At 42.6% G+C, this 23,522-nt stretch overlaps 1 protein-coding gene and 44 non-coding genes across 45 annotated transcripts in view; 1 reads left to right on the forward strand and 44 right to left on the reverse strand.

Annotated features, from left to right (window-relative positions):
• Positions 1-23,522, forward strand: part of mapk11 (mitogen-activated protein kinase 11) — a 183,631-nt gene that overhangs the window by 57,313 nt on the left and 102,796 nt on the right. The gene's annotated exons all lie outside the window — the stretch shown is intronic.
• Positions 14-96, reverse strand: trnal-cag (transfer RNA leucine (anticodon CAG)). The gene has a single exon. It is a non-coding gene; the product is annotated as a tRNA-Leu (tRNA).
• On the reverse strand, positions 304-386 carry trnal-cag (transfer RNA leucine (anticodon CAG)). The gene has a single exon. It is a non-coding gene; the product is annotated as a tRNA-Leu (tRNA).
• trnal-uag (transfer RNA leucine (anticodon UAG)) lies at positions 884-966 on the reverse strand. Its single transcript has one exon. It is a non-coding gene; the product is annotated as a tRNA-Leu (tRNA).
• trnal-cag (transfer RNA leucine (anticodon CAG)) lies at positions 1,754-1,836 on the reverse strand. Its single transcript has one exon. It is a non-coding gene; the product is annotated as a tRNA-Leu (tRNA).
• On the reverse strand, positions 2,044-2,126 carry trnal-uag (transfer RNA leucine (anticodon UAG)). The gene has a single exon. It is a non-coding gene; the product is annotated as a tRNA-Leu (tRNA).
• On the reverse strand, positions 2,914-2,996 carry trnal-cag (transfer RNA leucine (anticodon CAG)). Its single transcript has one exon. It is a non-coding gene; the product is annotated as a tRNA-Leu (tRNA).
• Positions 3,204-3,286, reverse strand: trnal-cag (transfer RNA leucine (anticodon CAG)). Its single transcript has one exon. It is a non-coding gene; the product is annotated as a tRNA-Leu (tRNA).
• trnal-uag (transfer RNA leucine (anticodon UAG)) lies at positions 3,785-3,867 on the reverse strand. Its single transcript has one exon. It is a non-coding gene; the product is annotated as a tRNA-Leu (tRNA).
• trnal-cag (transfer RNA leucine (anticodon CAG)) lies at positions 4,075-4,157 on the reverse strand. Its single transcript has one exon. It is a non-coding gene; the product is annotated as a tRNA-Leu (tRNA).
• On the reverse strand, positions 4,656-4,738 carry trnal-uag (transfer RNA leucine (anticodon UAG)). The gene has a single exon. It is a non-coding gene; the product is annotated as a tRNA-Leu (tRNA).
• Positions 4,946-5,028, reverse strand: trnal-cag (transfer RNA leucine (anticodon CAG)). Its single transcript has one exon. It is a non-coding gene; the product is annotated as a tRNA-Leu (tRNA).
• trnal-cag (transfer RNA leucine (anticodon CAG)) lies at positions 5,526-5,608 on the reverse strand. The gene has a single exon. It is a non-coding gene; the product is annotated as a tRNA-Leu (tRNA).
• trnal-uag (transfer RNA leucine (anticodon UAG)) lies at positions 5,816-5,898 on the reverse strand. The gene has a single exon. It is a non-coding gene; the product is annotated as a tRNA-Leu (tRNA).
• trnal-cag (transfer RNA leucine (anticodon CAG)) lies at positions 6,106-6,188 on the reverse strand. Its single transcript has one exon. It is a non-coding gene; the product is annotated as a tRNA-Leu (tRNA).
• On the reverse strand, positions 6,396-6,478 carry trnal-cag (transfer RNA leucine (anticodon CAG)). The gene has a single exon. It is a non-coding gene; the product is annotated as a tRNA-Leu (tRNA).
• On the reverse strand, positions 6,686-6,768 carry trnal-cag (transfer RNA leucine (anticodon CAG)). Its single transcript has one exon. It is a non-coding gene; the product is annotated as a tRNA-Leu (tRNA).
• trnal-uag (transfer RNA leucine (anticodon UAG)) lies at positions 6,976-7,058 on the reverse strand. The gene has a single exon. It is a non-coding gene; the product is annotated as a tRNA-Leu (tRNA).
• On the reverse strand, positions 7,846-7,928 carry trnal-cag (transfer RNA leucine (anticodon CAG)). Its single transcript has one exon. It is a non-coding gene; the product is annotated as a tRNA-Leu (tRNA).
• On the reverse strand, positions 8,136-8,218 carry trnal-cag (transfer RNA leucine (anticodon CAG)). Its single transcript has one exon. It is a non-coding gene; the product is annotated as a tRNA-Leu (tRNA).
• Positions 8,716-8,798, reverse strand: trnal-uag (transfer RNA leucine (anticodon UAG)). The gene has a single exon. It is a non-coding gene; the product is annotated as a tRNA-Leu (tRNA).
• trnal-cag (transfer RNA leucine (anticodon CAG)) lies at positions 9,006-9,088 on the reverse strand. The gene has a single exon. It is a non-coding gene; the product is annotated as a tRNA-Leu (tRNA).
• On the reverse strand, positions 9,586-9,668 carry trnal-cag (transfer RNA leucine (anticodon CAG)). The gene has a single exon. It is a non-coding gene; the product is annotated as a tRNA-Leu (tRNA).
• Positions 9,876-9,958, reverse strand: trnal-uag (transfer RNA leucine (anticodon UAG)). The gene has a single exon. It is a non-coding gene; the product is annotated as a tRNA-Leu (tRNA).
• trnal-cag (transfer RNA leucine (anticodon CAG)) lies at positions 10,166-10,248 on the reverse strand. The gene has a single exon. It is a non-coding gene; the product is annotated as a tRNA-Leu (tRNA).
• On the reverse strand, positions 10,456-10,538 carry trnal-cag (transfer RNA leucine (anticodon CAG)). The gene has a single exon. It is a non-coding gene; the product is annotated as a tRNA-Leu (tRNA).
• trnal-cag (transfer RNA leucine (anticodon CAG)) lies at positions 10,746-10,828 on the reverse strand. Its single transcript has one exon. It is a non-coding gene; the product is annotated as a tRNA-Leu (tRNA).
• On the reverse strand, positions 14,705-14,787 carry trnal-cag (transfer RNA leucine (anticodon CAG)). The gene has a single exon. It is a non-coding gene; the product is annotated as a tRNA-Leu (tRNA).
• Positions 15,285-15,367, reverse strand: trnal-uag (transfer RNA leucine (anticodon UAG)). Its single transcript has one exon. It is a non-coding gene; the product is annotated as a tRNA-Leu (tRNA).
• trnal-cag (transfer RNA leucine (anticodon CAG)) lies at positions 15,575-15,657 on the reverse strand. Its single transcript has one exon. It is a non-coding gene; the product is annotated as a tRNA-Leu (tRNA).
• Positions 15,865-15,947, reverse strand: trnal-cag (transfer RNA leucine (anticodon CAG)). Its single transcript has one exon. It is a non-coding gene; the product is annotated as a tRNA-Leu (tRNA).
• On the reverse strand, positions 16,445-16,527 carry trnal-uag (transfer RNA leucine (anticodon UAG)). Its single transcript has one exon. It is a non-coding gene; the product is annotated as a tRNA-Leu (tRNA).
• trnal-cag (transfer RNA leucine (anticodon CAG)) lies at positions 17,315-17,397 on the reverse strand. Its single transcript has one exon. It is a non-coding gene; the product is annotated as a tRNA-Leu (tRNA).
• Positions 17,605-17,687, reverse strand: trnal-uag (transfer RNA leucine (anticodon UAG)). The gene has a single exon. It is a non-coding gene; the product is annotated as a tRNA-Leu (tRNA).
• trnal-cag (transfer RNA leucine (anticodon CAG)) lies at positions 18,475-18,557 on the reverse strand. Its single transcript has one exon. It is a non-coding gene; the product is annotated as a tRNA-Leu (tRNA).
• Positions 18,765-18,847, reverse strand: trnal-cag (transfer RNA leucine (anticodon CAG)). The gene has a single exon. It is a non-coding gene; the product is annotated as a tRNA-Leu (tRNA).
• On the reverse strand, positions 19,346-19,428 carry trnal-uag (transfer RNA leucine (anticodon UAG)). Its single transcript has one exon. It is a non-coding gene; the product is annotated as a tRNA-Leu (tRNA).
• Positions 19,926-20,008, reverse strand: trnal-cag (transfer RNA leucine (anticodon CAG)). Its single transcript has one exon. It is a non-coding gene; the product is annotated as a tRNA-Leu (tRNA).
• On the reverse strand, positions 20,216-20,298 carry trnal-uag (transfer RNA leucine (anticodon UAG)). The gene has a single exon. It is a non-coding gene; the product is annotated as a tRNA-Leu (tRNA).
• trnal-cag (transfer RNA leucine (anticodon CAG)) lies at positions 21,086-21,168 on the reverse strand. The gene has a single exon. It is a non-coding gene; the product is annotated as a tRNA-Leu (tRNA).
• trnal-cag (transfer RNA leucine (anticodon CAG)) lies at positions 21,376-21,458 on the reverse strand. Its single transcript has one exon. It is a non-coding gene; the product is annotated as a tRNA-Leu (tRNA).
• On the reverse strand, positions 21,957-22,039 carry trnal-uag (transfer RNA leucine (anticodon UAG)). The gene has a single exon. It is a non-coding gene; the product is annotated as a tRNA-Leu (tRNA).
• On the reverse strand, positions 22,247-22,329 carry trnal-cag (transfer RNA leucine (anticodon CAG)). The gene has a single exon. It is a non-coding gene; the product is annotated as a tRNA-Leu (tRNA).
• On the reverse strand, positions 22,827-22,909 carry trnal-cag (transfer RNA leucine (anticodon CAG)). Its single transcript has one exon. It is a non-coding gene; the product is annotated as a tRNA-Leu (tRNA).
• On the reverse strand, positions 23,117-23,199 carry trnal-uag (transfer RNA leucine (anticodon UAG)). The gene has a single exon. It is a non-coding gene; the product is annotated as a tRNA-Leu (tRNA).

Genomic DNA, 23,522 nt, shown 5'->3' on the forward strand with positions numbered 1-23,522 from the left:
TAACATGAACAGATGTCAGAAGTGGGATTCGAACCCACGCCTCCAGAAGAGACTGCGACCTGAACGCAGCGCCTTGGACCGCTCGGCCATTCTGACTGTCAAGTTCCTTGTTATTACAATGTACTTTGTTGATCGTTAAAACCTGTTCTCAGTAGATGTACATAATAATTTTTTAGACGATCGTAAACGTTCACAGATTTGCCTTGCATAAGATTTTTAAACTACGGATTAGTAGCAAATTGTGACCCTAAATGATAGAGCCATTCTTTCACTATAATCAGAAGAGGTCTTTTGATGAACAGATGTCAGAAGTGGGATTCGAACCCACGCCTCCAGAAGAGACTGTGACCTGAACACAGCGCCTTGGACCGCTCGGCCATTCTGACTGTCAAGTTCACTGTTGTTACAATGTACTTTGTTCGTCATTAAAACCTGTTCTCAGTAGCGGTATAGAAAAATTTGTAAGACAATCGTAAACATTCACAGATTTCCCTTGCTTAAGATTTTTAAAGTTCGGATTCGTATCAAATTGTAACCCTAAATGATAGAGCCATTCTTTCACTATAATCAGAATATGTCTTTTGATGAACAGATGTCAGAAGTGGGATTTGAACCCACGCCTCCAGAAGAAACTGTGACCTGAACGTAACGCCTTGGACCGCTGGGCCATTCTGACCCTCAAGTTCATTGTTATGACAATGTACTTTGTTCGTCATTAAAACCTGTTCTCAGTAGAAGTACAGAATAATTTGTAAAACGATCGTAAACGTTCACAGATTTGCCTTGCTTAATATTTTTAAACTACGGATTTGTAGCAAATTGTGACCCTAAACGATAGAGCCATTCTTTCACTATAATCAGAAGAGGTCTTTTGATGAACTAATGTCAGAAGTGGGATTCGAACCCACGCCTCCAGAAGAGACTGCGACCTAAACGCAGCGCCTTGGACCGCTCGGCCATTCTGACTCTTAAGTTCATTATTATTACAATGTACTTTGTTCGTCATTAAAACCTGTTCTCAGTAGAGGTACAGAATTATTTGTAAAACGATCGTAAACGTTCACAGATTTGCCTTGCTTAAGATTTTTAAACTATGGATTTGTAGCAAATTGTGACCCTAAACGATAGAGCCATTCTTTCACTATAATCAGAATATGTCTTAACATGAACAGATGTCAGAAGTGAGATTCGAACCCACGCCTCCAGAAGAGACTGCAACCTGAACGCAGCGCCTTGGACCACTCGGCCATTCTGACTGTCAAGTTCACTGTTATCACAATGTACTTTGTTCGTCATTAAAACCTGTTCTCAGTAGAGGTACATAATAATTTGTTAGACGATCGTAAACGTTCACAGATTTGCCTTGCATAAGATTTTTAAACTACGGATTAGTAGCAAATTGTGACCCTAAATGATAGAGCCATTCTTTCACTATAATCAGAAGAGGTCTTTTGATGAACAGATGTCAGAAGTGGGATTCGAACCCACGCCTCCAGAAGAGACTGCAACCTGAACGCAGCACCTTGGACCGCTCGGCCATTCTGACTGTCAAGTTCACTGTTATTACAATGTTCTTTTTCGATCATTAAAACCTGTTCTCAGTAGAGGTAAAGAATAATTTGTAAGACAATTGTAAATGTTCAGAGATTTGCCTGGCTTAAGATTTTAAAACTATGGATTTGTAGCAAATTTTCACCCTAAACGATAGAACCATTATTTCACTATAATCAGAAAATATCCTTTGATGAACTGATGTCAGAAGTGGGATTCGAACCCACGCCTCCAGAAGAGACTGCGACCTGAACGCAGCGCCTTGGACCACTCGGCCATTCTGACTCTTAAGTTCATTGTTATCACAATGTACTTTGTTCGTCATTAAAACCTGTTCTCAGTAGAGGTACAGAATAATTTGTAAAACGATCGTATACGTTCACAGATTTGCCTTGCTTAATATTTTTAAACTACGGATTTGTAGCAAATTGTGACCCTAAACGATAGAGCCATTCTTTCACTATAATCAGAAGAGGTCTTTTGATGAACTAATGTCAGAAGTGGGATTCGAACCCACGCCTCCAGAAGAGACTGCGACCTAAACGCAGCGCCTTGGACCGCTCGGCCATTCTGACTCTTGAGTTCATTGTTATTACAATGTACTTTGTTCGTCATTAAAACCTGTTCTCAGTAGAGGTACAGAATTATTTGTAAAACGATCGTAAACGTTCACAGATTTGCCTTGCTTATGATTTTTAAACTATGGATTTGTAGCAAATTGTGACCCTAAACGATAGAGCCATTCATTCACTATAATCAGAAAACGTCATTTGATGAAGAGATGTGAGAAGTGGGATTCGAACCCAAGCCTCCAGAAGAGACTGTGACCTGAACGCAGCGCCTTGGACCGCTCGGGCATTCTGACTCTCAAGTTCAATTTTATTACAATGTACTTTGTTGATCGTTAAAACATGTTCACAGTAGAGGTACATTATAATTTGTATGACGATCGTAAACGTTCACAGATTTGCCTTGCTAAAGATTTTTAAACTACGGATTCGTAGCAAAGTGTGAGCCTAAATGATAGAGCCATCCTTTTACTATAATCAGAATATGTCTTTTGATGAACAGATGTCAGAAGTGGGATCCGAACCCACGCCTCCAGAAGAGACTGCGACCTGAATGCAGCGCCTTGGACCGCTCAGCCATTCTGACTGTGAAGTTCACTGTTATTACAATGTACTTTGTTCGTCATTAAAACCTGTTCTCCGTAGAGGTAGAGAATTATTTGTAAAACGATCGTAAACGTTCACAGATTTGCCTTGCTTAAGATTTTTAAACTATGGATTTGTAGCAAATTGTGACCCTAAACGATAGAGCCATTCTTTAACTATTATCAGAAAACATCCTTTGATGAACAGATGTCAGAAGTGGGATTCGAACCCACGCCTCTAGAAGAGACTGCGACCTGAACGCAGCGCCTTGGACCGCTCGGCCATTCTGACTGTCAAGTTCCTTGTTATTACAATGTACTTTGTTGATCGTTAAAACCTGTTCTCAGTAGATGTACATAATAATTTTTTAGACGATCGTAAACGTTCACAGATTTGCCTTGCATAAGATTTTTAAACTACGGATTAGTAGCAAATTGTGAGCCTAAATGATAGAGCCATTCTTTCACTATAATCAGAAGAGGTCTTTTGATGAACAGATGTCAGAAGTGGGATTCGAACCCACGCCTCCAGAAGAGACTGCGACCTGAACACAGCGCCTTGGACCGCTCAGCCATTCTGACTGTCAAGTTCACTGTTATTACAATGTACTTTGTTCGTCATTAAAACCTGTTCTCAGTAGCGGTACAGAAAAATTTTGTAAGACAATCGTAAACATTCACAGATTTCCCTTGCTTAAGATTTTTAAAGTTCGGATTCGTATCAAATTGTAACCCTAAACGATAGAGCCATTCTTTCACTATAATCAGAATATGTCTTTTGATGAACAGATGTCAGAAGTGGGATTTGAACCCACGCCTCCAGAAGAAACTGTGACCTGAACGTAACGCCTTGGACCGCTGGGCCATTCTGACCCTCAAGTTCATTGTTATGACAATGTACTTTGTTCGTCATTAAAACCTGTTCTCAGTAGAAGTACAGAATAATTTGTAAAACGATCGTAAACGTTCACAGATTCGCCTTGCTTAATATTTTTAAACTACGGATTTGTAGCAAATTGTGACCCTAAACGATAGAGCCATTCTTTCACTATAATCAGAAGAGGTCTTTTGATGAACTAATGTCAGAAGTGGGATTCGAACCCACGCCTCCAGAAGAGACTGCGACCTAAACGCAGCGCCTTGGACCGCTCGGCCATTCTGACTCTTAAGTTCATTATTATTACAATGTACTTTGTTCGTCATTAAAACCTGTTCTCAGTAGAGGTACAGAATTATTTGTAAAACGATCGTAAACGTTCACAGATTTGCCTTGCTTAAGATTTTTAAACTACGGATTAGTAGCAAATTGTGAGCCTAAATGATAGAGCCATTCTTTCACTATAATCAGAAGAGGTCTTTTGATGAACAGATGTCAGAAGTGGGATTCGAACCCACGCCTCCAGAAGAGACTGCGACCTGAACACAGCGCCTTGGACCGCTCAGCCATTCTGACTGTCAAGTTCACTGTTATTACAATGTACTTTGTTCGTCATTAAAACCTGTTCTCAGTAGCGGTACAGAAAAATTTTGTAAGACAATCGTAAACATTCACAGATTTCCCTTGCTTAAGATTTTTAAAGTTCGGATTCGTATCAAATTGTAACCCTAAACGATAGAGCCATTCTTTCACTATAATCAGAATATGTCTTTTGATGAACAGATGTCAGAAGTGGGATTTGAACCCACGCCTCCAGAAGAAACTGTGACCTGAACGTAACGCCTTGGACCGCTGGGCCATTCTGACCCTCAAGTTCATTGTTATGACAATGTACTTTGTTCGTCATTAAAACCTGTTCTCAGTAGAAGTACAGAATAATTTGTAAAACGATCGTAAACGTTCACAGATTCGCCTTGCTTAATATTTTTAAACTACGGATTTGTAGCAAATTGTGACCCTAAACGATAGAGCCATTCTTTCACTATAATCAGAAGAGGTCTTTTGATGAACTAATGTCAGAAGTGGGATTCGAACCCACGCCTCCAGAAGAGACTGCGACCTAAACGCAGCGCCTTGGACCGCTCGGCCATTCTGACTCTTAAGTTCATTATTATTACAATGTACTTTGTTCGTCATTAAAACCTGTTCTCAGTAGAGGTACAGAATTATTTGTAAAACGATCGTAAACGTTCACAGATTTGCCTTGCTTAAGATTTTTAAACTATGGATTTGTAGCAAATTGTGACCCTAAACGATAGAGCCATTCTTTCACTATAATCAGAATATGTCTTAACATGAACAGATGTCAGAAGTGGGATTCGAACCCACGCCTCCAGAAGAGACTGCGACCTGAACGCAGCGCCTTGGACCGCTCGGCCATTCTGACTGTCAAGTTCACTGTTATCACAATGTACTTTGTTCGTCATTAAAACCTGTTCTCAGTAGAGGTACATAATAATTTGTTAGACGATCGTAAACGTTCACAGATTTGCCTTGCATAAGATTTTTAAACTACGGATTAGTAGCAAATTGTGACCCTAAATGATAGAGCCATTCTTTCACTGTAATCAGAAGAGGTCTTTTGATGAACAGATGTCATAAGTGAGATTCGATCCCACGCCTCCAGAAGAGACTGCGACCTGAACGCAGCGCCTTGGACCGCTCGGCCATTCTGACTGTCAAGTTCACTGTTATTACAATGTTCTTTGTCGATCATTAAAACCTGTTCTCAGTAGAGGTAAAGAATAATTTGTAAGACAATTGTAAATGTTCAGAGATTTGCCTGGCTTAAGATTTTAAAACTATGGATTTGTAGCAAATTTTCACCCTAAACGATAGAACCATTATTTCACTATAATCAGAAAATATCCTTTGATGAACTGATGTCAGAAGTGGGATTCGAACCCACGCCTCCAGAAGAGACTGCGACCTGAACGCAGCGCCTTGGACCACTCGGCCATTCTGACTCTTAAGTTCATTGTTATCACAATGTACTTTGTTCGTCATTAAAACCTGTTCTCAGTGGAGGTACAGAATAATTTGTAAAACGATCGTATACGTTCACAGATTTGCCTTGCTTAATATTTTTAAACTACGGATTTGTAGCAAATTGTGACCCTAAACGATAGAGCCATTCTTTCACTATAATCAGAAGAGGTCTTTTGATGAACTAATGTCAGAAGTGGGATTCGAACCCACGCCTCCAGAAGAGACTGCGACCTAAACGCAGCGCCTTGGACCGCTCGGCCATTCTGACTCTTGAGTTCATTGTTATTACAATGTACTTTGTTCGTCATTAAAACCTGTTCTCAGTAGAGGTACAGAATTATTTGTAAAACGATCGTAAACGTTCACAGATTTGCCTTGCTTAAGATTTTTAAACTATGGACTTGTAGCAAATTGTGACCCTAAACGATAGAGCCATTCTTTCACTATAATCAGAATATGTCTTTTGATGAACAGATGTCAGAAGTGGGATTCGAACCCACGCCTCCAGAAGAGACTGCGACCTGAACGCAGCGCCTTGGACCGCTCGGCCATTCTGACTGTCAAGTTCACTGTTATTACAATGTACTTTGTTCGTCATTAAAACCTGTTCTCAGTAGAGGTACATAATAATTTGTTAGACGATCGTAAACGTTCACAGATTTGCCTTGCATAAGATTTTTAAACTACGGATTAGTAGCAAATTGTGACCCTAAATGATAGAGCCATTCTTTCACTATAATCAGAAGAGGTCTTTTGATGAACAGATGTCAGAAGTGGGATTCGAACCCACGCCTCCAGAAGAGACTACGACCTGAACGCAGCGCCTTAGACCGCTCGGCCATTCTGACTGTCAAGTTCACTGTTATTACAATGTACTTTGTCGATCATTAAAACCTGTTCTCAGTAGAGGTAAAGAATAATTTGTAAGACAATTGTAAATGTTCAGAGATTTGCCTGGCTTAAGATTTTAAAACTATGGATTTGTTGCAAATTTTCACCCTAAACGATAGAACCATTATTTCACTATAATCAGAAAATATCCTTTGATGAACTGATGTCAGAAGTGGGATTCGAACCCACGCCTCCAGAAGAAACTGTGACCTGAACACAGCGCCTTGGACCACTCGGCCATTCTGACTCTTAAGTTCATTGTTATCACAATGTACTTTGTTCGTCATTAAAACCTGTTCTCAGTAGAGGTACAGAATAATTTGTAAAACGATCGTATACGTTCACAGATTTGCCTTGCTTAATATTTTTAAACTACGGATTTGTAGCAAATTGTGACCCTAAACGATAGAGCCATTCTTTCACTATAATCAGAAGAGGTCTTTTGATGAACTAATGTCAGAAGTGGGATTCGAACCCACGCCTCCAGAAGAGACTGCGACCTAAACGCAGCGCCTTGGACCGCTCGGCCATTCTGACTCTTGAGTTCATTGTTATTACAATGTACTTTGTTCGTCATTAAAACCTGTTCTCAGTAGAGGTACAGAATTATTTGTAAAACGATCGTAAACTTTCACAGATTTGCCTTGCTTATGATTTTTAAACTATGGATTTGTAGCAAATTGTGACCCTAAACGATAGAGCCATTCTTTCACTATAATCAGAAAACGTCATTTGATGAAGAGATGTGAGAAGTGGGATTCGAACCCAAGCCTCCAGAAGAGACTGTGACCTGAACGCAGCGCCTTGGACCGCTCGGGCATTCTGACTCTCAAGTTCAATTTTATTACAATGTACTTTGTTGATCGTTAAAACATGTTCACAGTAGAGGTACATTATAATTTGTATGACGATCGTAAACGTTCACAGATTTGCCTTGCTAAAGATTTTTAAACTACGGATTCGTAGCAAAGTGTGAGCCTAAATGATAGAGCCATCCTTTTACTATAATCAGAATATGTCTTTTGATGAACAGATGTCAGAAGTGGGATACGAACCCACGCCTCCAGAAGAGACTGCGACCTGAACGCAGCGCCTTGGACCGCTCAGCCATTCTGACTGTCAAGTTCACTGTTATTACAATGTACTTTGTTCGTCATTAAAACCTGTTCTCCGTAGAGGTAGAGAATTATTTGTAAAACGATCGTAAACGTTCACAGATTTGCCTTGCTTAAGATTTTTAAACTATGGATTTGTAGCAAATTGTGACCCTAAACGATAGAGCCATTCTTTAACTATTATCAGAAAACATCCTTTGATGAACAGATGTCAGAAGTGGGATTCGAACCCACGCCTCCAGAAGAGACTGCGACCTGAACGCAGTGCCTTGGGCCGCTCGGCCATTCTGACTGTCAAGTTCCTTGTTATTACAATGTACTTTGTTGATCGTTAAAACCTGTTCTCAGTAGATGTACATAATAATTTTTTAGACGATCGTAAACGTTCACAGATTTGCCTTGCATAAGATTTTTAAACTACGGATTAGTAGCAAATTGTGACCCTAAATGATAGAGCCATTCTTTCACTATAATCAGAAGAGGTCTTTTGATGAACAGATGTCAGAAGTGGGATTCGAACCCACGCCTCCAGAAGAGACTGCGACCTGAACACAGCGCCTTGGACCGCTCAGCCATTCTGACAGTCAAGTTCACTGTTATTACAATGTACTTTGTTCGTCATTAAAACCTGTTCTCAGTAGCGGTACAGAAAAATTTGTAAGACAATCGTAAACATTCACAGATTTCCCTTGCTTAAGATTTTTAAAGTTTGGATTCGTATCAAATTGTAACCCTAAACGATTGAGCCATTCTTTCACTATAATCATAATATGTCTTTTGATGAACAGATGTCAGAAGTGGGATTTGAACCCATGCCTCCAGAAGAAACTGTGACCTGAACGTAACGCCTTGGACCGCTGGGCCATTCTGACCCTCAAGTTCATTGTTATGACAATGTACTTTGTTCGTCATTAAAACCTGTTCTCAGTAGAAGTACAGAATAATTTGTAAAACGATCGTAAACGTTCACAGATTTGCCTTGCTTAATATTTTTAAACTACGGTTTTGTAGCAAATTGTGACCCTAAACGATAGAGCCATTCTTTCACTATAATCAGAAGAGGTCTTTTGATGAACTAATGTCAGATGTGGGATTCGAACCCACGCCTCCAGAAGAGACTGCGACCTAAACGCAGCGCCTTGGACCGCTCGGCCATTCTGACTCTTAAGTTCATTATTATTACAATGTACTTTGTTCGTCATTAAAACCTGTTCTCAGTAGAGGTACAGAATTATTTGTAAAACGATCGTAAATGTTCACAGATTTGCCTTGCTTAAGATTTTTAAACTATGGATTTGTAGCAAATTGTGACCCTAAACGATAGAGCCATTCTTTCACTATAATCAGAATATGTCTTAACATGAACAGATGTCAGAAGTGGGATTCGAACCCACGCCTCCAGAAGAGACTGCGACCTGAACGCAGCGCCTTGGACCGCTCGGCCATTCTGACTGTCAAGTTCACTGTTATCACAATGTACTTTGTTCGTCATTAAAACCTGTTCTCAGTAGAGGTACATAATAATTTGTTAGACGATTGTAAACGTTCACAGATTTGCCTTGCATAAGATTTTTAAACTACGGATTAGTAGCAAATTGTGACCCTAGATGATAGAGCCATTCTTTCACTATAATCAGAAGAGGTCTTTTGATGAACAGATGTCAGAAGTGAGATTCGATCCCACGCCTCCAGAAGAGACTGCGACCTGAACGCAGCGCCTTGGACCGCTCGGCCATTCTGACTGTCAAGTTCACTGTTGTTACAATGTTCTTTGTCGATCATTAAAACCTGTTCTCAGTAGAGGTAAAGAATAATTTGTAAGACAATTGTAAATGTTCAGAGATTTGCCTGGCTTAAGATTTTAAAACTATGGATTTGTAGCAAATTTTCACCCTAAACGATAGAACCATTATTTCACTATAATCAGAAAATATCCTTTGATGAACTGATGTCAGAAGTGGGATTCGAACCCACGCCTCCAGAAGAGACTGCGACCTGAACGCAGCGCCTTGGACCACTCGGCCATTCTGACTCTTAAGTTCATTGTTATCACAATGTACTTTGTTCGTCATTAAAACCTGTTCTCAGTAGAGGTACAAAATAATTTGTAAAACGATCGTATACGTTCACAGATTTGCCTTGCTTAATATTTTTAAACTACGGATTTGTAGCAAATTGTGACCCTAAACGATAGAGCCATTCTTTCACTATAATCAGAAGAGGTCTTTTGATGAACTAATGTCAGAAGTGGGATTCGAACCCACGCCTCCAGAAGAGACTGCGACCTAAACGCAGCGCCTTGGACCGCTCGGCCATTCAGACTCTTGAGTTCATTGTTATTACAATGTACTTTGTTCGTCATTAAAACCTGTTCTCAGTTGAGGTACAGAATTATTTGTAAAACGATCGTAAACGTTCACAGATTTGCCTTGCTTAAGATTTTTAAACTATGGATTTGTAGCAAATTGTGACCCTAAACGATAGAGCCATTCTTTCACTATAATCAGAATATGTCTTTTGATGAACAGATGTCAGAAGTGGGATTCGAACCCACGCCTCCAGAAGAGACTGCGACCTGAACGCAGCGCCTTGGACCGCTCGGCCATTCTGACTGTCAAGTTCACTGTTATTACAATGTACTTTGTTCGTCATTAAAACCTGTTCTCAGTAGAGGTACATAATAATTTGTTAGACGATCGTAAACGTTCACAGATTTGCCTTGCATAAGATTTTTAAACTACGGATTAGTAGCAAATTGTGACCCTAAATGATAGAGCCATTCTTTCACTATAATCAGAAGAGGTCTTTTGATGAACAGATGTCAGAAGTGGGATTCGAACCCACGCCTCCAGAAGAGACTGCGACCTGAACGCAGTGCCTTAGACCGCTCGGCCATTCTGACTGTCAAGTTCACTGTTATTACAATGTACTTTGTCGATCATTAAAACCTGTTCTCAGTAGAGGTAAAGAATAATTTGTAAGACAATTGTAAATGTTCAGAGATTTGCCTGGCTTAAGATTTTAAAACTATGGATTTGTAGCAAATTTTCACCCTAAACGATAGAACCATTATTTCACTATAATCAGAAAATATCCTTTGATGAACTGATGTCAGAAGTGGGATTCGAACCCACGCCTCCAGAAGAGACTGCGACCTGAACGCAGCGCCTTGGACCGCTCGGCCATTCTGACTGTCAAGTTCACTGTTATCACAATGTACTTTGTCGACCATTAAAACCTGTTCTCAGTAGAGGTAAAGAATAATTTGTAAGACAATTGTAAATGTGCTCCTCCTTGAACCGTCACCTTATCGTGGTGGAGGAGTTTGAGTGCCCTAATGATCCTAGGAGCTATGTTGTCTGGGGCACTTAGTGCCCCTGGTAGGGTCTCCCATGACAAATTGGTCTTAGGTGAAGGATGAGACAAAGAACGGTTCAAAGGATCTTTCATGGCGGTGAAAACGAAGAGTCGGAGTACCCGGCCCGGAGGGTTACCGGGGTCCCACCCTGGAGCCAGGCCTGGGGTTGGGGCCCGTGAGCGAGCGCCTGGTGGCCGGGCTTTCGCCCATGGGGCCCGGCCGGGCCCAGCCCGAACCGGATACATGGGCTCGTCCAACTGTGGACCCACCACCCACAGGAGGAACATGAAGGGTCCGGTGCAATGTGAATCGGGTGGCAGACCAAGGCGGGAGCCTTGGCGGTCCAATCCCCGGACAAGAAAACTAGTTTTTGGGACATGGAACGTCACCTCGCTGGCGGGGAAGGAGCCGGAGCTTGTGGCAGAGGTTGAGCGGTACCGGCTAGATATAGTCGGACTCACCTCGACACATTGCATTGGCTCTGGAACCCGAGACCTGGAGAGGGGTTGGACACTCTACTTTGCTGGAGTTGCTCCGGGTGAGAGGCGGAGGGCTGGGGTTGGCTTTTTGTTAGCCCCGAGACTCTCTGCCTGTGTGTTGGGGTTTACCCCGGGGGACAAGAGGGTAGCGTCCTTGCGCCTTCGGGTCGGGGAACGGGTCCTGACTGTTGTTTGTGCTTATGGGCCAAATATCAGTTCAGAGTACCCACCCTTTTTGGAGTCCCTGGGACGAGTGCTAGATAGTGCTCCATCAGGGGACTCCATTGTCCTGCTGGGGGACTTCAATGCTCACGTGGGCAATGACAGCTTGACCTGGAGGGGTGTGATTGGGAGGAACGGCCCACCTGATCAGAACTCGAGCGGTGTTTTGTTATTGGACTTCTGTGCAAGCCGCAGTTTGGCCATAACGAACACCATGTTCGAACATAAGGATGCCCATCGGTACACTTGGTACCAGGGCAGCCTAGGTCACAGGTCGATGATAGATTTTGTAGTCGTATCATCTGACCTGCGGCCGTATGTTTTGGACACCCGAGTGAAGAGAGGGGCGGAGCTGTCAACTGATCACCACCTGGTGGTGAGTTGGATCAGATGGCAAGGGAACATGCCGCGTAGACCTGGCAGACCCAAACGCATAGTGAGGGTCTGCTGGGAATGCCTGGCAGAAGAACCTGTCAAGACGGTCTTCAACTCCCACCTCCGGCAGAGCTTTGACCACGTCCCGAGAGCAGTGGGGGACATTGAGTCCGAGTGGGCCTTGTTCCACTCTGTGATTGTCGAGGCGGCTGTTGCTAGCTGTGGTCGTAAGGTGGCCGGTGCCAGTCGTGGTGGCAACCCCCGTACCCGCTGGTGGACACCAGAGGTTCGGGGAGCCGTCAGGCTGAAGAAGGAGGCCTACAGGGCGTGGCTGGTCTGTGGGTCTCCGGAGGCAGCGGACAGGTACCGGATAGCCAAGCGGGGTGCAGCAGTGGCAGTTGCCGAGGCAAAATCTCGGGCGTGGGAGGAGTTTGGTGAGGCCATGGAGAAAGACTATCGATCGGCTCCAAAGAGGTTCTGGCAAACTGTCCGGCGCCTCAGGAGAGGAAGGCAGCAACTCGCTCACACTGTTTACAGTGGGGATGGGGAGCTGCTGACGTCAACTGAGGCTATAGTCGGACGGTGGAAGGAATACTTTGAGGAGCTCCTCAATCCCACCAATGCGCATTCCGAGGAGGAACCAGAGCTGGGAGGCCTGGGGATGGACTGTCCGATCTCGGGGGCAGAAGTTGCTGAGGTAGTCAAACAACTACACAGCGGCGGAGCCCCGGGGGCGGATGAGGTTCGTCCTGGGTATCTCAAGGCTATGGATGTTGTAGGGCTGTCATGGTTGACACGTCTCTACAACATTGCGTGGTCATCGGGGGCAGTTCCTAGGGAGTGGCAGACCAGGGTGGTGGTCCCCATCTTTAAGAAGGGTGACCTGAGGGTGTGTTCCAACTATAGGGGGATCACACTCCTCAGCCTCCCTGGAAAGGTCTACTCCAAGGTACTGGAGAGGAGGGTCCGATCGATAGTTGAATCTCAGATAGAGGAGGAGCAATGTGGTTTTCGTCCTGGCCGTGGAACTGTGGACCAGCTCTATACCCTTGCAAGGGTGATGGAGGGGGCATGGGAGTTTGCCCAACCAATCCACATGTGCTTTGTGGATTTGGAGAAGGCTTATGACCGTGTCCCCAGGGGCACCCTGTGGGGGACGCTCCAGGAGTATGGGGTGGGTGGCTTTCTGTTAAGGGCCATTCAGTCCCTTTACCAGAGGAGCGTGAGTTTGGTCCGCATAGCCGGTAGTAAGTCGGACCTGTTCCCAGTGAGGGTTGGACTCCGCCAGGGTTGCCCTTTGTCACCGGTTCTGTTCATCACTTTTATGGACAGAATTTCTAGACGCAGCCGTGGTGTGGAGTGTGTCGAGTTTGGTGGCAGGAGAATCTCGTCTCTGCTTTTTGCGGATGATGTGGTCCTCCTAGCTTCATCCAGCTCTGACCTTCAGCTCTTGCTGGGTAGGTTCGCGGCCGAATGTGAAGCAGCTGGGATGAGGATCAGCACCTCCAAATCTGAGACCATGGTTCTCGACCGGAAAAGGGTGGCTTGCCACCTCCGGGTCGGGGGAGAGGTCCTACCTCAAGTGGAGGAGTTTAAGTATCTCGGGGTCTTGTTCACGAGTGAGGGTAGGAGGGATCGGGAGATCGACAGGCGGATTGGTTCGGCGTCTGCAGTGATGCGGACGCTGAGCCGATCTGTCGTGGGGAAGAGGGAGCTGAGCCAGAAAGCCAGGCTCTCGATTTACCGGTCGATCTACGTCCCAATCCTCACCTATGGTCATGAGCTTTGGGTAATGACCGAAAGAACGAGATCGCGGATACAAGCGGCCGAAATGAGTTTCCTTTGTAGGGTGGCCGGGCTCAGCCTTAGAGATAGGGTGAGGAGCTCGGACATTCGGGAGGGACTCGGAGTAGAAACGCTGCTCCTCCGGATCGAAAGGAGCCAGTTGAGGTGGTTTGGGCATCTGGTCAGGATGCCTCCTGGACGCCTCCCCGGGGAGGTGTTTCGGGCATGTCCTGCCGGCAGAAGGCCCCCGGGTCGACCCAGGACACGTTGGAGAAGTTATATCTCCAATCTGGTCCGGGAACGCCTTGGGGTCCTGCCGGAGGAGCTGGTGGACAAGGCCGGGGAGAGGACGGCCTGGAGCTCCCTAGTTGATATGCTGCCCCCGCGACCAGGACCCGGATAAGCGGAGGAAGACGACGACGACGACGACGACGAATTGTAAATGTTCAGAGATTTGCCTGGCTTAAGATTTTAAAACTATGGATTTGTAGCAAATTTTCACCCTAAACGATAGAACCATTATTTCACTATAATCAGAAAATATCCTTTGATGAACTGATGTCAGAAGTGGGATTCGAACCCACGCCTCCAGAAGAGACTGCGACCTGAACGCAGCGCCTTGGACCGCTCAGCCATTCTGCCTCTCAAGTTCATTGTTATTACAATGTACTTTGTTGATCGTTAAAACATGTTCACAGTAGAGGTACATAATAATTTGTAAGACGATCGTAAACGTTCACAGATTTGCCTTGCTAAAGATTTTTAAACTACGGATTCGTAGCAAAGTGTGAGCCTAAACGATAGAGCCATCCTTTTACTATAATCAGAAAATGTCTTTGGATGAACAGATGTCAGAAGTGGGATTCGAACCCACGCCTCCAGAAGAGACTGCGACCTGAACGCAGCGCCTTAGACCGCTCGGCCATTCTGACTGTCAAGTTTACTGTTATTACAATGTACTTTGTTCGTCATTAAAACCTGTTCTCAGTAGCGGTACAGAAAAATTTGTAAGACAATCGTAAACATTCACAGATTTGCCTTGCTTAAGATTTTTAAACTTCGGATTCGTATTAAATTGTAACCCTAAACGATAGAGCCATTCTTTCACTATAATCAGAATATGTCTTTTGATGAACAGATGTCAGAAGTGGGATTTGAACCCACACCTCCAGAAGAAACTGTGACCTGAACGTAACGCCTTGGACCGCTGGGCCATTCTGACCCTCAAGTTCATTGTTATGACAATGTACTTTGTTCGTCATTAAAACCTGTTCTCAGTAGAAGTACAGAATAATTTGTAAAACGATCGTATACGTTCACAGATTTGCCTTGCTTAATATTTTTAAACTACGGATTTGTAGCAAATTGTGACCCTAAACGATAGAGCCATTCTTTCACTATAATCAGAAAACATCCTTTGATGAACTGATGTCAGAAGTGGGATTCGAACCCACGCCTCCAGAAGAGACTGCGACCTAAAAGCAGCGCCTTGGACCGCTCGGCTATTCTGACTCTTAACTTCATTGTTATTACAATGTACTTTGTTCGTCATTAAAACCTGTTCTCAGTAGAGGTACAGAATTATTTGTAAAACGATCGTAAACGTTGACAGATTTGCCTTGCTTAAGATTTTTAAACTATGGATTTGTAGCAAATTGTGACCCTAAACGATAGAGCCATTCTTTCACTATAATCAGAATATGTCTTAACATGAACAGATGTCAGAAGTGGGATTCGAACCCACGCCTCCAGAAGAGACTGCGACCTGAACGCAGCGCCTTGGACCGCTCGGCCATTCTGACTGTCAAGTTCACTGTTATTACAATGTACTTTGTCCGTCATTAAAACCTGTTCTCAGTAGAGGTACAGAATAATTTGTAAAACTATCGTATACGTTCACAGATTTGCCTTGCTAAAGATTTTTAAACTACGGATTCGTAGCAAAGTGTGAGCCTAAACGATAGAGCCATCCTTTTACTATAATCAGAATATGTCTTTGGATGAACAGATGTCAGAAGTGGGATTCGAACCCACGCCTCCAGAAGAGACTGCGACCTGAACGCAGCGCCTTAGACCGCTCGGCCATTCTGACTGTCAAGTTCACTGTTATTACAATGTACTTTGTTCGTCATTAAAACCTGTTCTCAGTAGCGGTACAGAAAAATTTGTAAGACAATCGTAGACAGTCACAGATTTGCCTTGCTTAAGATTTTTAAACTTCGGATTCGTATCAAATTGTAACCCTAAACGATAGAGCCATTCTTTCACTATAATCAGAATATGTCTTTTGATGAACAGATGTCAGAAGTGGGATTTGAACCCACGCCTCCAGAAGAAACTGTGACCTGAACGTAACGCCTTGGACCGCTGGGCCATTCTGACCCTCAAGTTCATTGTTATGACAATGTACTTTGTTCGTCATTTAAACCTGTTCTCAGTAGAAGTACAGAATAATTTGTAAAACGATCGTATACGTTCACAGATTTGCCTTGCTTAATATTTTTAAACTACGGATTTGTAGCAAATTGTGACCCTAAACGATAGAGCCATTCTTTCACTATAATCAGAAGAGGTCTTTTGATGAACTAATGTCAGAAGTGGGATTCGAACCCACGCCTCCAGAAGAGACTGCGACCTAAACGCAGCGCCTTGGACCGCTCGGCCATTCTGACTCTTAAGTTCATTATTATTACAATGTACTTTGTTCGTCATTAAAACCTGTTCTCAGTAGAGGTACAGAATTATTTGTAAAACGATCGTAAACGTTCACAGATTTGCCTTGCTTAAGATTTTTAAACTATGGATTTGTAGCAAATTGTGACCCTAAACGATAGAGCCATTCTTTCACTATAATCAGAATATGTCTTAACATGAACAGATGTCAGAAGTGGGATTCGAACCCACGCCTCCAGAAGAGACTGCAACCTGAACGGAGCGCCTTGGACCGCTCGGCCATTCTGACTGTCAAGTTCACTGTTATCACAATGTACTTTGTTCGTCATTAAAACCTGTTCTCAGTAGAGGTACATAATAATTTGTTAGACGATCGTAAATGTTCACAGATTTGCCTTGCATAAGATTTTTAAACTACGGATTAGTAGCAAATTGTGACCCTAAATGATAGAGCCATTCTTTCACTATAATCAGAAGTGGTCTTTTGATGAACAGATGTCAGAAGTGGGATTCGAACCCACGCCTCCAGAAGAGACTGCAACCTGAACGCAGCACCTTGGACCGCTCGGCCATTCTGACTGTCAAGTTCACTGTTATTACAATGTTCTTTTTCGATCATTAAAACCTGTTCTCAGTAGAGGTAAAGAATAATTTGTAAGACAATTGTAAATGTTCAGAGATTTGCCTGGCTTAAGATTTTAAAACTATGGATTTGTAGCAAATTTTCACCCTAAACGATAGAACCATTATTTCACTATAATCAGAAAATATCCTTTGATGAACTGATGTCAGAAGTGGGATTCGAACCCACGCCTCCAGAAGAGACTGCGACCTGAACGCAGCGCCTTGGACCACTCGGCCATTCTGACTCTTAAGTTCATTGTTATCACAATGTACTTTGTTCGTCATTAAAACCTGTTCTACGTAGAGGTACAGAATAATTTGTAAAACGATCGTATACGTTCACAGATTTGCCTTGCTTAATATTTTTAAACTACGGATTTGTAGCAAATTGTGACCCTAAACGATAGAGCCATTCTTTCACTATAATCAGAAGAGGTCTTTTGATGAACTAATGTCAGAAGTGGGATTCGAACCCACGCCTCCAGAAGAGACTGCGACCTAAACGCAGCGCCTTGGACCGCTCGGCCATTCTGACTCTTGAGTTCACTGTTATTACAATGTACTTTGTTCGTCATTAAAACCTGTTCTCAGTAGAGGTACAGAATTATTTGTAAAACGATCGTAAACGTTCACAGATTTGCCTTGCTTATGATTTTTAAACTATGGATTTGTAGCAAATTGTGACCCTAAACGATAGAGCCATTCTTTCACTATAATCAGAAAACGTCATTTGATGAAGAGATGTGAGAAGTGGGATTCGAACCCAAGCCTCCAGAAGAGACTGTGACCTGAACGCAGCGCCTTGGACCGCTCGGGCATTCTGACTCTCAAGTTCAATTTTATTACAATGTACTTTGTTGATCGTTAAAACATGTTCACAGTAGAGGTACATTATAATTTGTATGACGATCGTAAACGTTCACAGATTTGCCTTGCTAAAGATTTTTAAACTACGGATTCGTAGCAAAGTGTGAGCCTAAATGATAGAGCCATCCTTTTACTATAATCAGAATATGTCTTTTGATGAACAGATGTCAGAAGTGGGATCCGAACCCACGCCTCCAGAAGAGACTGCGACCTGAATGCAGCGCCTTGGACCGCTCAGCCATTCTGACTGTCAAGTTCACTGTTATTACAATGTACTTTGTTCGTCATTAAAACCTGTTCTCCGTAGAGGTAGAGAATTATTTGTAAAACGATCGTAAACGTTCACAGATTTGCCTTGCTTAAGATTTTTAAACTATGGATTTGTAGCAAATTGTGACCCTAAACGATAGAGCCATTCTTTAACTATTATCAGAAAACATCCTTTGATGAACAGATGTCAGAAGTGGGATTCGAACCCACGCCTCTAGAAGAGACTGCGACCTGAACGCAGCGCCTTGGACCGCTCGGCCATTCTGACTGTCAAGTTCCTTGTTATTACAATGTACTTTGTTGATCGTTAAAACCTGTTCTCAGTAGATGTACATAATAATTTTTTAGACGATCGTAAACGTTCACAGATTTGCCTTGCTTAAGATTTTTAAACTACGGATTAGTAGCAAATTGTGACCCTAAATGATAGAGCCATTCTTTCACTATAATCAGAAGAGGTCTTTTGATGAACAGATGTCAGAAGTGGGATTCGAACCCACGCCTCCAGAAGAGACTGCGACCTGAACACAGCGCCTTGGACCGCTCAGCCATTCTGACTGTCAAGTTCACTGTTATTACAATGTACTTTGTTCGTCATTAAAACCTGTTCTCAGTAGCGGTACAGAAAAATTTTGTAAGACAATCGTAAACATTCACAGATTTCCCTTGCTTAAGATTTTTAAAGTTCGGATTCGTATCAAATTGTAACCCTAAACGATAGAGCCATTCTTTCACTATAATCAGAATATGTCTTTTGATGAACAGATGTCAGAAGTGGGATTTGAACCCACGCCTCCAGAAGAAACTGTGACCTGAACGTAACGCCTTGGACCGCTGGGCCATTCTGACCCTCAAGTTCATTGTTATGACAATGTACTTTGTTCGTCATTAAAACCTGTTCTCAGTAGAAGTACAGAATAATTTGTAAAACGATCGTAAACGTTCACAGATTCGCCTTGCTTAATATTTTTAAACTACGGATTTGTAGCAAATTGTGACCCTAAACGATAGAGCCATTCTTTCACTATAATCAGAAGAGGTCTTTTGATGAACTAATGTCAGAAGTGGGATTCGAACCCACGCCTCCAGAAGAGACTGCAACCTAAACGCAGCGCCTTGGACCGCTCGGCCATTCTGACTCTTAAGTTCATTATTATTACAATGTACTTTGTTCGTCATTAAAACCTGTTCTCAGTAGAGGTACAGAATTATTTGTAAAACGATCGTAAACGTTCACAGATTTGCCTTGCTTAAGATTTTTAAACTATGGATTTGTAGCAAATTGTGACCCTAAACGATAGAGCCATTCTTTCACTATAATCAGAATATGTCTTAACATGAACAGATGTCAGAAGTGGGATTCGAACCCACGCCTCCAGAAGAGACTGCAACCTGAACGCAGCACCTTGGACCGCTCGGCCATTCTGACTGTCAAGTTCACTGTTATTACAATGTTCTTTTTCGATCATTAAAACCTGTTCTCAGTAGAGGTAAAGAATAATTTGTAAGACAATTGTAAATGTTCAGAGATTTGCCTGGCTTAAGATTTTAAAACTATGGATTTGTAGCAAATTTTCACCCTAAACGATAGAACCATTATTTCACTATAATCAGAAAATATCCTTTGATGAACTGATGTCAGAAGTGGGATTCGAACCCACGCCTCCAGAAGAGACTGCGACCTGAACGCAGCGCCTTGGACCACTCGGCCATTCTGACTCTTAAGTTCATTGTTATCACAATGTACTTTGTTCGTCATTAAAACCTGTTCTCAGTAGAGGTACAGAATAATTTGTAAAACGATCGTATACGTTCACAGATTTGCCTTGCTTAATATTTTTAAACTACGGATTTGTAGCAAATTGTGACCCTAAACGATAGAGCCATTCTTTCACTATAATCAGAAGAGGTCTTTTGATGAACTAATGTCAGAAGTGGGATTCGAACCCACGCCTCCAGAAGAGACTGCGACCTAAACGCAGCGCCTTGGACCGCTCGGCCATTCTGACTCTTGAGTTCACTGTTATTACAATGTACTTTGTTCGTCATTAAAACCTGTTCTCAGTAGAGGTACAGAATTATTTGTAAAACAATCGTAAACGTTCACAGATTTGCCTTGCTTATGATTTTTAAACTATGGATTTGTAGCAAATTGTGACCCTAAACGATAGAGCCATTCTTTCACTATAATCAGAAAACGTCATTTGATGAAGAGATGTGAGAAGTGGGATTCGAACCCAAGCCTCCAGAAGAGACTGTGACCTGAACGCAGCGCCTTGGACCGCTCGGGCATTCTGACTCTCAAGTTCAATTTTATTACAATGTACTTTGTTGATCGTTAAAACATGTTCACAGTAGAGGTACATTATAATTTGTATGACGATCGTAAACGTTCACAGATTTGCCTTGCTAAAGATTTTTAAACTACGGATTCGTAGCAAAGTGTGAGCCTAAATGATAGAGCCATCCTTTTACTATAATCAGAATATGTCTTTTGATGAACAGATGTCAGAAGTGGGATCCGAACCCACGCCTCCAGAAGAGACTGCGACCTGAATGCAGCGCCTTGGACCGCTCAGCCATTCTGACTGTCAAGTTCACTGTTATTACAATGTACTTTGTTCGTCATTAAAACCTGTTCTCCGTAGAGGTAGAGAATTATTTGTAAAACGATCGTAAACGTTCACAGATTTGCCTTGCTTAAGATTTTTAAACTATGGATTTGTAGCAAATTGTGACCCTAAACGATAGAGCCATTCTTTAACTATTATCAGAAAACATCCTTTGATGAACAGATGTCAGAAGTGGGATTCGAACCCACGCCTCTAGAAGAGACTGCGACCTGAACGCAGCGCCTTGGACCGCTCGGCCATTCTGACTGTCAAGTTCCTTGTTATTACAATGTACTTTGTTGATCGTTAAAACCTGTTCTCAGTAGATGTACATAATAATTTTTTAGACGATCGTAAACGTTCACAGATTTGCCTTGCTTAAGATTTTTAAACTACGGATTAGTAGCAAATTGTGACCCTAAATGATAGAGCCATTCTTTCACTATAATCAGAAGAGGTCTTTTGATGAACAGATGTCAGAAGTGGGATTCGAACCCACGCCTCCAGAAGAGACTGCGACCTGAACACAGCGCCTTGGACCGCTCAGCCATTCTGACTGTCAAGTTCACTGTTATTACAATGTACTTTGTTCGTCATTAAAACCTGTTCTCAGTAGCGGTACAGAAAAATTTTGTAAGACAATCGTAAACATTCACAGATTTCCCTTGCTTAAGATTTTTAAAGTTCGGATTCGTATCAAATTGTAACCCTAAACGATAGAGCCATTCTTTCACTATAATCAGAATATGTCTTTTGATGAACAGATGTCAGAAGTGGGATTTGAACCCACGCCTCCAGAAGAAACTGTGACCTGAACGTAACGCCTTGGACCGCTGGGCCATTCTGACCCTCAAGTTCATTGTTATGACAATGTACTTTGTTCGTCATTAAAACCTGTTCTCAGTAGAAGTACAGAATAATTTGTAAAACGATCGTAAACGTTCACAGATTCGCCTTGCTTAATATTTTTAAACTACGGATTTGTAGCAAATTGTGACCCTAAACGATAGAGCCATTCTTTCACTATAATCAGAAGAGGTCTTTTGATGAACTAATGTCAGAAGTGGGATTCGAACCCACGCCTCCAGAAGAGACTGCAACCTAAACGCAGCGCCTTGGACCGCTCGGCCATTCTGACTCTTAAGTTCATTATTATTACAATGTACTTTGTTCGTCATTAAAACCTGTTCTCAGTAGAGGTACAGAATTATTTGTAAAACGATCGTAAACGTTCACAGATTTGCCTTGCTTAAGATTTTTAAACTATGGATTTGTAGCAAATTGTGACCCTAAATGATAGAGCCATTCTTTCACTATAATCAGAATATGTCTTAACATGAACAGATGTCAGAAGTGGGATTCGAACCCACGCCTCCAGAAGAGACTGCGACCTGAACGCAGCGCCTTGGACCGCTCGGCCATTCTGACTGTCAAGTTCACTGTTATCACAATGTACTTTGTTCGTCATTAAAACCTGTTCTCAGTAGAGGTACATAATAATTTGTTAGACGATCGTAAACGTTCACAGATTTGCCTTGCATAAGATTTTTAAACTACGGATTAGTAGCAAATTGTGACCCTAAATGATAGAGCCATTCTTTCACTATAATCAGAAGAGGTCTTTTGATGAACAGATGTCATAAGTGAGATTCGATCCCACGCCTCCAGAAGAGACTGCGACCTGAACGCAGCGCCTTGGACCGCTCGGCCATTCTGACTGTCAAGTTCACTGTTATTACAATGTTCTTTGTCGATCATTAAAACCTGTTCTCAGTAGAGGTAAAGAATAATTTGTAAGACAATTGTAAATGTTCAGAGATTTGCCTGGCTTAAGATTTTAAAACTATGGATTTGTAGCAAATTTTCACCCTAAACGATAGAACCATTATTTCACTATAATCAGAAAATATCCTTTGATGAACTGATGTCAGAAGTGGGATTCGAACCCACGCCTCCAGAAGAGACTGCGACCTGAACGCAGCGCCTTGGACCACTCGGCCATTCTGACTCTTAAGTTCATTGTTATCACAATGTACTTTGTTCGTCATTAAAACCTGTTCTCAGTAGAGGTACAGAATAATTTGTAAAACGATCGTATACGTTCACAGATTTGCCTTGCTTAATATTTTTAAACTACGGATTTGTAGCAAATTGTGACCCTAAACGATAGAGCCATTCTTTCACTATAATCAGAAGAGGTCTTTTGATGAACTAATGTCAGAAGTGGGATTCGAACCCACGCCTCCAGAAGAGACTGCGACCTAAACGCAGCGCCTTGGACCGCTCGGCCATTCTGACTCTTGAGTTCATTGTTATTACAATGTACTTTGTTCGTCATTAAAACCTGTTCTCAGTAGAGGTACAGAATTATTTGTAAAACGATCGTAAACGTTCACAGATTTGCCTTGCATAAGATTTTTAAACTACGGATTAGTAGCAAATTGTGACCCTAAATGATAGAGCCATTCTTTCACTATAATCAGAAGAGGTCTTTTGATGAACAGATGTCATAAGTGAGATTCGATCCCACGCCTCCAGAAGAGACTGCGACCTGAACGCAGCGCCTTGGACCGCTCGGCCATTCTGACTGTCAAGTTCACTGTTATTACAATGTTCTTTGT

This window comes from Nothobranchius furzeri, chromosome 1 (genome assembly GCF_043380555.1).
Source record: "Nothobranchius furzeri strain GRZ-AD chromosome 1, NfurGRZ-RIMD1, whole genome shotgun sequence".
NCBI lineage: Eukaryota > Metazoa > Chordata > Actinopteri > Cyprinodontiformes > Nothobranchiidae > Nothobranchius > Nothobranchius furzeri.